This window comes from Cupressus sempervirens, chromosome 7 (genome assembly GCF_028749045.1).
Source record: "Cupressus sempervirens isolate cs-2001-9-10 chromosome 7, ASM2874904v1, whole genome shotgun sequence".
NCBI classification, from domain to species: Eukaryota; Viridiplantae; Streptophyta; class Pinopsida; order Cupressales; family Cupressaceae; genus Cupressus; species Cupressus sempervirens.
The window spans coordinates 285,675,565-285,684,254 of NC_143124.1; positions in this window are offsets into that span (position 1 = coordinate 285,675,565).

Genomic DNA, 8,690 nt, shown 5'->3' on the forward strand with positions numbered 1-8,690 from the left:
CATCACGTGACAATCCACTAGTGTTTATTTGTAAAACTCTATGTGGCAAAGGGATTCAATTACCATCATTTTATCCTAAAAGATCCTACATTTTCTCTCCGACCAAATATGCTAAATGATAAAAGGTCCCAAATCTTAGGCCACCTAAGGGGAAGATGTCCACATAAGGAGTTTACCCAAATTGGCCCAAAACACTACTAAATAAGAAACATGACAATACGATTGACCTCAAAAATCCCACAAAAAGCACCAAATCTACTTGGAAAAGGATTAGTTATAGAAAATATTAGAGATCAATGACCATTGGAAATACCACTTACACAAATTGTTCCATGTAGGACATCAATTATGAGCCAAAAACTATAGAAAAAATGCACTTGGGCCAAGAAAATTTACTCCATACTACCCTCCACCAAGGCACCTCTATACCTGAAAACAACTATCTAGCAAGCCCTAAGCATCCAAAAGAAAAAAATTAATTACAAAATGAAGCACTACCTCAAGCCAAAACATCTCACCTAACTAAGGATTCGTACTACGTAAAAGAACATATCTAAACCAACTCATTTGATTCTCCTTTGAACCACCCAAAAATCATTCATAATAGGCTCACCTTTTATACCCTAGAGTTGGGCCTAAACTCCATACAATCTTATAACGCATAACCTTATCCCAACTAGCCATTGTATAACTATCATAGAGAGGATACAAATATGGATACATGGAAATATTAAGTTGATTAGCATCCCAAGAATCCATTCAAAATAGCTTTAGAGTTCCTATTATACACCTAGAAAAGAAATTTCTTAATTATTTGAGGCCCAATTTTAAGAGTGTGCCTGTAATGCCCTGCCAAAGGATCCAAAGAATTAACCTAAAGTTTCACTAAGTTTGGTAGCATTTTTTTTTTTAAAACATGAAAGTAAAACCATTCATAACATAGTAGCAAAAGAAATAACAAATATTCAACTGAAAGTAAACATAAACATACATAACAAGTTACATTCTTTAAGGATCCCTTAACGCTGAATTACATCTAAATCAACTAATATTAATTAATCCATCTAATACTACATCCACATAAATTAATAATGAAAAGTCCAATGTTCATAAATTACATTTTCGATTGCTCAATCATCCACTGTACATGTCACAGGGTATGAAAGGCTTAAAAGAATATACATCCATGTAAATAAACTATATCATCATACTAGCTCTAATCCATGATGCAATAACATAAATGAAACCATATATCATACATGAACATCATCATAAAAGATATCCGTATATCAAACATAATTAACTAAGTGCATGGTTCCTCCCAATCGTAAATAGCATCATTAGACCATCATGGATCCTAGCCATCCCTTTGTGCGTAACATCCCAAGTCACCAAAGAGATCATCGGTATTATCATAGTAGGAATGTCACTCCTAAAACATCCTACATCATATGTAGAAAGAAATCTAACATGCAAGTAAAGCATAAGATAACATCATCTAACATATGCAAATCATCAATATAAGGATACGAGTCCACCATCATAATCCATGAAGATAGATGCCAACAAAGAATGCATCAGCCACGGTGTCTCAGACGGATCTTAATTGATAAGAGTGATAAAGCACTACCACCCGAACGCGTGGAACCTAAATGGTCCACTCCCACTGCGCTAAGGAGATAGTCTCAAGTCCCAAACAGGTTAACATTCACAAAGTATAAATACTCACTAAGTACAAGAATCCTAAAAGTATACTAACTCAAATGTTCCAACAAAAAACCGACATCTAATCCCAAAGGCACAACAATAACATGTAGGAAACCTACTCTATAAGCGGGCAAGTGTCATCGCATATATCATGTAGAAGTTACCCTGGCAGTTAGGTTAGGACTCCATGGGTCCCTACTGATCCTTATGCGTCCACTAGTATCCTCTCATAATGACAAGGCATACTATGGAATGCAAGGTCGTAACCAAGCGTTCTCTCTACTCCCATCCTAGTTTGTACTAGCACTCGAGGCATAGGTGAGAACAAAACAATTATCTTTTTAGGTTCATTTAATCTCCATTTAGTGTAAATGTTTTCACTTATTAAAATAACTTACAATGAGTTACCCTGGTAGCCACTCAGGGCCCCAGCCCACATTGCAAGTCACTTCCCAACACTACAGGTAGATAACCTACCCTAGGCTCATAGAATCATAAATCTCATAATCACCCTAGTCCTATACAAGCGACTAGAAAGAAATACAAAAAGATAATCCACAATAAGAACATCAAATATCCATAATAAAAGCATCAAATCTCCATGAGCAACTAAAAAGCATCCATAGATAATCATGACCACAACAGTTCTCTATTGGCAACTGAAGCTGTCACTGATAATCAAAAGTATCCATTGGTTCTCAATAACCAAAATATATCTCAAAATCATATTGATCAAAGACTCCAAAATGGTTGAGTCAAACATGTCACAACATGACATCATCAAGAAATAAATCAACATTTTAGTCCCATCATGGTGACTGGAAAGTAATCCAAGGATAACTGATCGATGACTCAAAAATGGTTAAGTACACATATAACTTAGCTTCAATTAAGAAGATTGATGAGCAATAACAATCAGCAAATACAAACATCTCATAGAGCATGCCATCACAATACCATGGTTGGGTTTATAAAGATCAAATTCAAGACATCATCATGACATCACACTCATAACCCCCGAGCCTCTAGTAGACATGCTATAACTGATCAACACTAGTCAACCCAAAAACCCAAAACAAGAAGCATAGAGAAAACACAATGCAAACACATGTCTTTGGTTTGCTAAATTTTCATACTTGAATTGAGTATGGAGGTTTCAGTTTTCGTTTGCAAGTATACTTCAAGTATATAAGGTTAATCATTTGACCTACAAATCAACCCATTTGTTCCCTCGATAACGTTATCCTTCCATTACTTAATAAAATCATTCGCTTTATTTTGCTAAGATCAATGTTACTAATTGAATAACTCTTCCTTATCATTAATTCAGCTTCTCCAAGCAAAACCAAAGAATCATATTCTTTTAAATTATAAGAAAGCCAATTATCAATCTTTGAATAAAAAGATTATAACTTTATTAAAATGATCAACAAAATTAAATCATATAATTCAACCAATTAATAATGAACATAGGTACACAATCCATGAATTTTACCATTCTAATAATACTTAATTAAAACTTAATTAAATATTACTAAAATTTAAGCCTCTTAATTTAAGCATTATAATATTTAAATCATCACTAATATCCATTAAAATATCTAGAGTCATTATTCAAATCATTAGAATAAGACTTATCAACTTGTTACAATTACCCAACATCAAAATTATCAACAATTATTTCAATTAAACCACATTGCATAACTTATTTATTAATTGAATTTAATTAATTTACAATTAATTAAATTAACTAATATTTTACATGACTATATTAACAACTCAATGAATATCTCTCAATTAATAATTAACCATAGTTTCCATAACCTATATTTCGATCTATTAATATTCCCAATGATATAAGGATAACTATCTCTCAATATCATTATCTAATAATTACTTTAACCTTACATCTCATATCTCCTGAGATTGTCTAAACCAATTAAAATTATTATAATTGATCTATAACTTATTGCTATACTTCAATTATTAACTAATCTCAATTTGAATTTAATTGAATTAATTAATAGTTATACTAACTACACTTATCATTCATTAATAATTGCTAACCTTAACAATTATTAATAAATAATAAACTCATTAATAATTTCATTATTTAATTATAATGATCAATATTTGAATCAGATTCATTGTTCATTCAATCATTCAATGAATATCAAATAAACATTAATATCTCTAGGAAAAATTGTTCTTTTAAAATCATATATAGTTTTCTCAATTTTCCATTCATGAGAATTCCAAAATTATTCGGACAACTTCAATATTTCAATTACAACATTTTTATTAATCTTAATTACACTAACTATATAAATTTATTAACATAAAACTATATCATTGATCTATAATATATATACTTTTAAAAACTTGAATAATTAATAAAACCTTGAATATATATATATAACAATTAATATTTATAGCATTTCATATTAATACATAAAATCAAATTAAAAATTTGATTTGCAACATATAAATTAATCCGCATTCATATGTATATAAACGTTTAAGAAAAAGAATGTATTCAATTTAAATGACATCACCAACGCGACTGTCACCCATTGCGGGTACTCTACATACGTAGGTACCCTGCGACTTAGGCAATCAATGCCCTGTCATGGGTACACTACGTGCGTAGGTACTATGCGACCGTTAAAAAAACACTAGGGTATTGGTGGGAGTGCGATCTGCCCCACCCAAATTTATATGCATTCTTTTTTTTATATAAATGTTATTAAAACATTTTCTACTAACACGATTTGCAATTTTAATACATATTTCTACTACGGTTTTAAACCAATGTATATACATATATGTATATATGTATATGTATATATATATATATGTATATACGTATATGTATATATATATATATATACACACACGCAGTTTGCTATCAGATATTATTGAAATTTCTAATAAACATGTGTGTGTGTGTGTGTGTGTGTGTGTGTAGATTTCAATTATTTAAAAAGAGAACACATATATAACTTTTAAATAACAAGGGCTTTCTAATTCTTAAGAATTTCCTTTTCAACCTCCTTTCCATTTTCAAATTTGAATCCTTGTCAATCTAATTTCATAATTTAAATTCGAACCCAAACCCGATTCAGAACTAATTTCTTTCATGAATGGAAGCTAGGGTTTTCTAATTGAATTCTCTATTGATTTCTTCACACAAGGAGAGAATCAACATGCAAATTTGAATTAAAAATTCATCACAAGAATTATCCAAGCAATCATCTAGCAAACATGATGAAGACAGGAAAAGAAAGCGTGCAAAAAGGGAATATGTGAAAATACGAGTGCACCTGGATACTGATGCTAATTCCCTTCTCCTCAAAATCTATAGACCAAGCTCCTTCCTTCTCCCACGTTCTCGGTCCTCCAACCGTGCTCCAAATGCTCTCTCTAAGCTTCTAAGAGTGCCTCATTATAAAGAACTCTCAGGAAGCACCTAGAATGTCTCTAGAAGCAACCAGAAAGTGTTGACAACTAAGCACGAGCTTTTTCCAGCCTTCTAGATGAGTCATAAGGTTGTAGACACCATGTGCTCAAATAATATGCTAACTCCTAAGTGTAGATAACACGTGCATAATTAGAGTGCAAACTTCTGTGTTGTCTACATGACAACTCCCGAGAATTTGCAAACTCCTAAATATTAAAATAATGCACATTAATTAATTTAATATTCACTTTTCTCTTTCCAATTTTATTTATTAATTTTTAAATCTCATGCACTTTCTTTAATAATCCACTTGTTTTATCTTAATATATTTATATTTTAATCACATGAACATCATGCAATTTAGAATCTTTTAATAATTTTAATATGTTTTCCACTTTTAAATTTATTTTTGAAACTTAATTGCTAAAATATTTATTAACTTAAATAAATATTATCACATTCCAACTTTAAAATTATAACTTTTATCTTCAAATTTAATTATTTTATTTAATTAATTTTCCAATTTATTAAATAAAATAAATATTAAAATATCATATTAATTTTCCATTAAATTAAACCATTGATTAAATCTTTTAATTTGGCTTAATTAATAGAAAATACACTAAAGACTCATAAAAATAAAAGACGAAAAAACCCACTATAGCGAAACACATACAAAATCAAACCAAGGGTTAATATCACGAATTACATCATCTGACGCATTTGGAGGGTACTCAACTCAAATACTTGTCCTAATGTTTAATTAGAACAAATGGCTTAACGGGTTGGGATTTGGACTTGAGAATTTATCTCCCCTCTCTTATCATTGAGATAATGTGATAGGGTACGCTCATCTTGGCAATTCAGGGAAGTCGATACCTGGTACCTGCAACCTACATAAAATCTATGCATGTACATACAATATATATATGGTAAGCTAAACAGGCAATGGCAGGAAGTGGTGCATTGTGTAGATCCCGACTAGCAGGTGACTACGACTCCCTTCCATAACCACATCAGAAATGCCATACAGAAAGAAAACAAGCACACACACCATACACATGCAAGTATGGGGTAAGTATCCATAAGAAAACACATATGATAATAAATCATCTTACTAATTATCATTAATAACTGCAAGCACTGTAATAATCATCATACATACATGAAATGTAGAGTCTAAGTAATCTCATCACATATCAACTGAATCCTTAGCAGAATATCTGATAGTCTCAAAACAATGCTACTAACCATCAGCATAAATCTAGACCTAAAAGAGTTTGACAATGATAACAAAAATTCAACCTAGGGTCAGGCACTACATCCACCCCCCCTAGAATTAGGCTTACTCCTGGAAGCTTGCAAGAATGAAAAACTAAGATACTCACTATGCGGGTCCCATTGAACCCATTCCCCCTGTAGGGAAATATGATTCCACTGGTGACACTACAACACACTGAGAGCAATATGATTCTGGTTTAATGACAAACGAAAAACTATATCGATCCAACATTCATTCTTTTAACAATTACTAAAATAGATCCCCTAATACATTCTAAACAAGAGAAACTTAATGCTTGCAAAGATAATCAAGGGCATACCACCTTACTACATAGATAAAAGTTAGATGTTTTGCAACTAGAAGGAGTTTCAATTTTTAGTTTTGAAAGCTAAATGTTGAAGTATGAAAAATATGCAAGTAACAGTTTAGGTTCTGTTTTAGTTCACCTAGTTTCAAGTTTTCAGTTTGAAAGAGATACACATGATAGTTCAAAGTTTTCATTTTGTTCAGCTAGTTAACAACTAATGGCATTCCAATATACCCAAAGCTCCCAATGTTGAAACTTAGGCTCTGATACCAAATGTAATGATCTGCCAAAGGATCCAAAGAATTAACCTAAAGTTTCACTAAGTTTGGTAGCATTTTTTTTTTTAAAACATGAAAGTAAAACCATTCATAACATAGTAGCGAAAGCAATAACAAATATTCAACTGAAAGTAAACATAAACATACATAACAAGTTACATTCTTTAAGGATTCCTTAACGTTGAATTACATCTAAATCAACTAATATTAATTAATCCATCTAATACTACATCCACATAAATTAGCAATGAAAAGTCTAGTGTTCATAAATTACATTTCTGATTGCTCAATCATCCACTATAGATGTCACAGGGTATGAAAGGCTTAAAAGAATATACATCCGTGTAAATAAACTACATCATCATACTAGCTCTAATCCATGATGCAATAACATAAATGAAACCATATACCGTACATGAAGATCATCATAAAAGATAATTGTATATCAAACATAATTAACTAAGTGCACGGTTCCTCCCAACCATAAATAGCATCATTAGACCATCATGGATCCTAGCCATCCCTCTCTGCATAACATCCCAAGTCACCGAAGAGATCATCAGTATTATCATAGTAGGAATGTCACTCCTAAAACATCCTAGATCATATGCAGAAAAAAATCTAACATGCAAGTAAAGCATAAGATAACATCATCTAACATATGCAAATCATCAATATAAGGATATGAGTCCATCATCATAATCCATGAAGATGGATGCCAACAAAAAATGCATCAGCCATGGTGTCTCAGACGGATCTCAATTGATAAGAGTGATAAATTACTACCACCCAATCGTGTGGAACCTAAATGGTCCACTCCCACCACGCTGAGGAGATAGTCTTAAGTCCCAAACAGGTTAACATTCACAAAGTATAAATACTCACTAAGTATATGAATCCTAAAAGTATACTAACTCAAAGGTTCCAACCACAAAACTGACATCTAATCCTAGAGGCACAACAATGACATGTAGGAAACCTACTCTGTAAGTGGTCAAGTGTCATCGCATATATCATGTAGAAGTTACCCTGGCAGTTAGCTTAGGACTCCATGGGTCCCTACTAATCCTTATGTGGCCACTAGTATCCTCTCATAATGACAAGGCATACTATGGAATGCAAGGTTGCAACCAAGCATTCTCTCTACTCACATCCTATTCTGTACTAGCACTCGAGGCATGGGCAAGAACAAAATAATTATCTTTTTAGGTTCATTTAATCCCCATTTAATGTAAATATTTTCACTTATTAAAACAACTTACAATGAGTTACCCTGGCAGCCACTTAGGGCCCTGGCCCCCATTGCAAGCCACTTCCCGACACTACAAGTAGATAACCTACCCTAGGCTCATGGAATCATAAATCCCATAATCATCCTAGTCCTATACAAGCGACTGAAAAGAAATACCAAAGGATAATCCACAATAAAAACATCAAATACCCATAATGAAAGCATCAAATCTCTATCAGCAACTGAAAAGCATCTATAGATAATCATGACCACAGCAATTCTCTATTGGCAACTGAAGGTATCACTAATAATCAAAAGTATCCATTGGTTCTCAATAACCAAAATATATCTCAAAATCATACTGATCAAAGACTCCAAAATGGTTGAGTCAAACATGTCACAACATGACATCATCAAGAAATAAA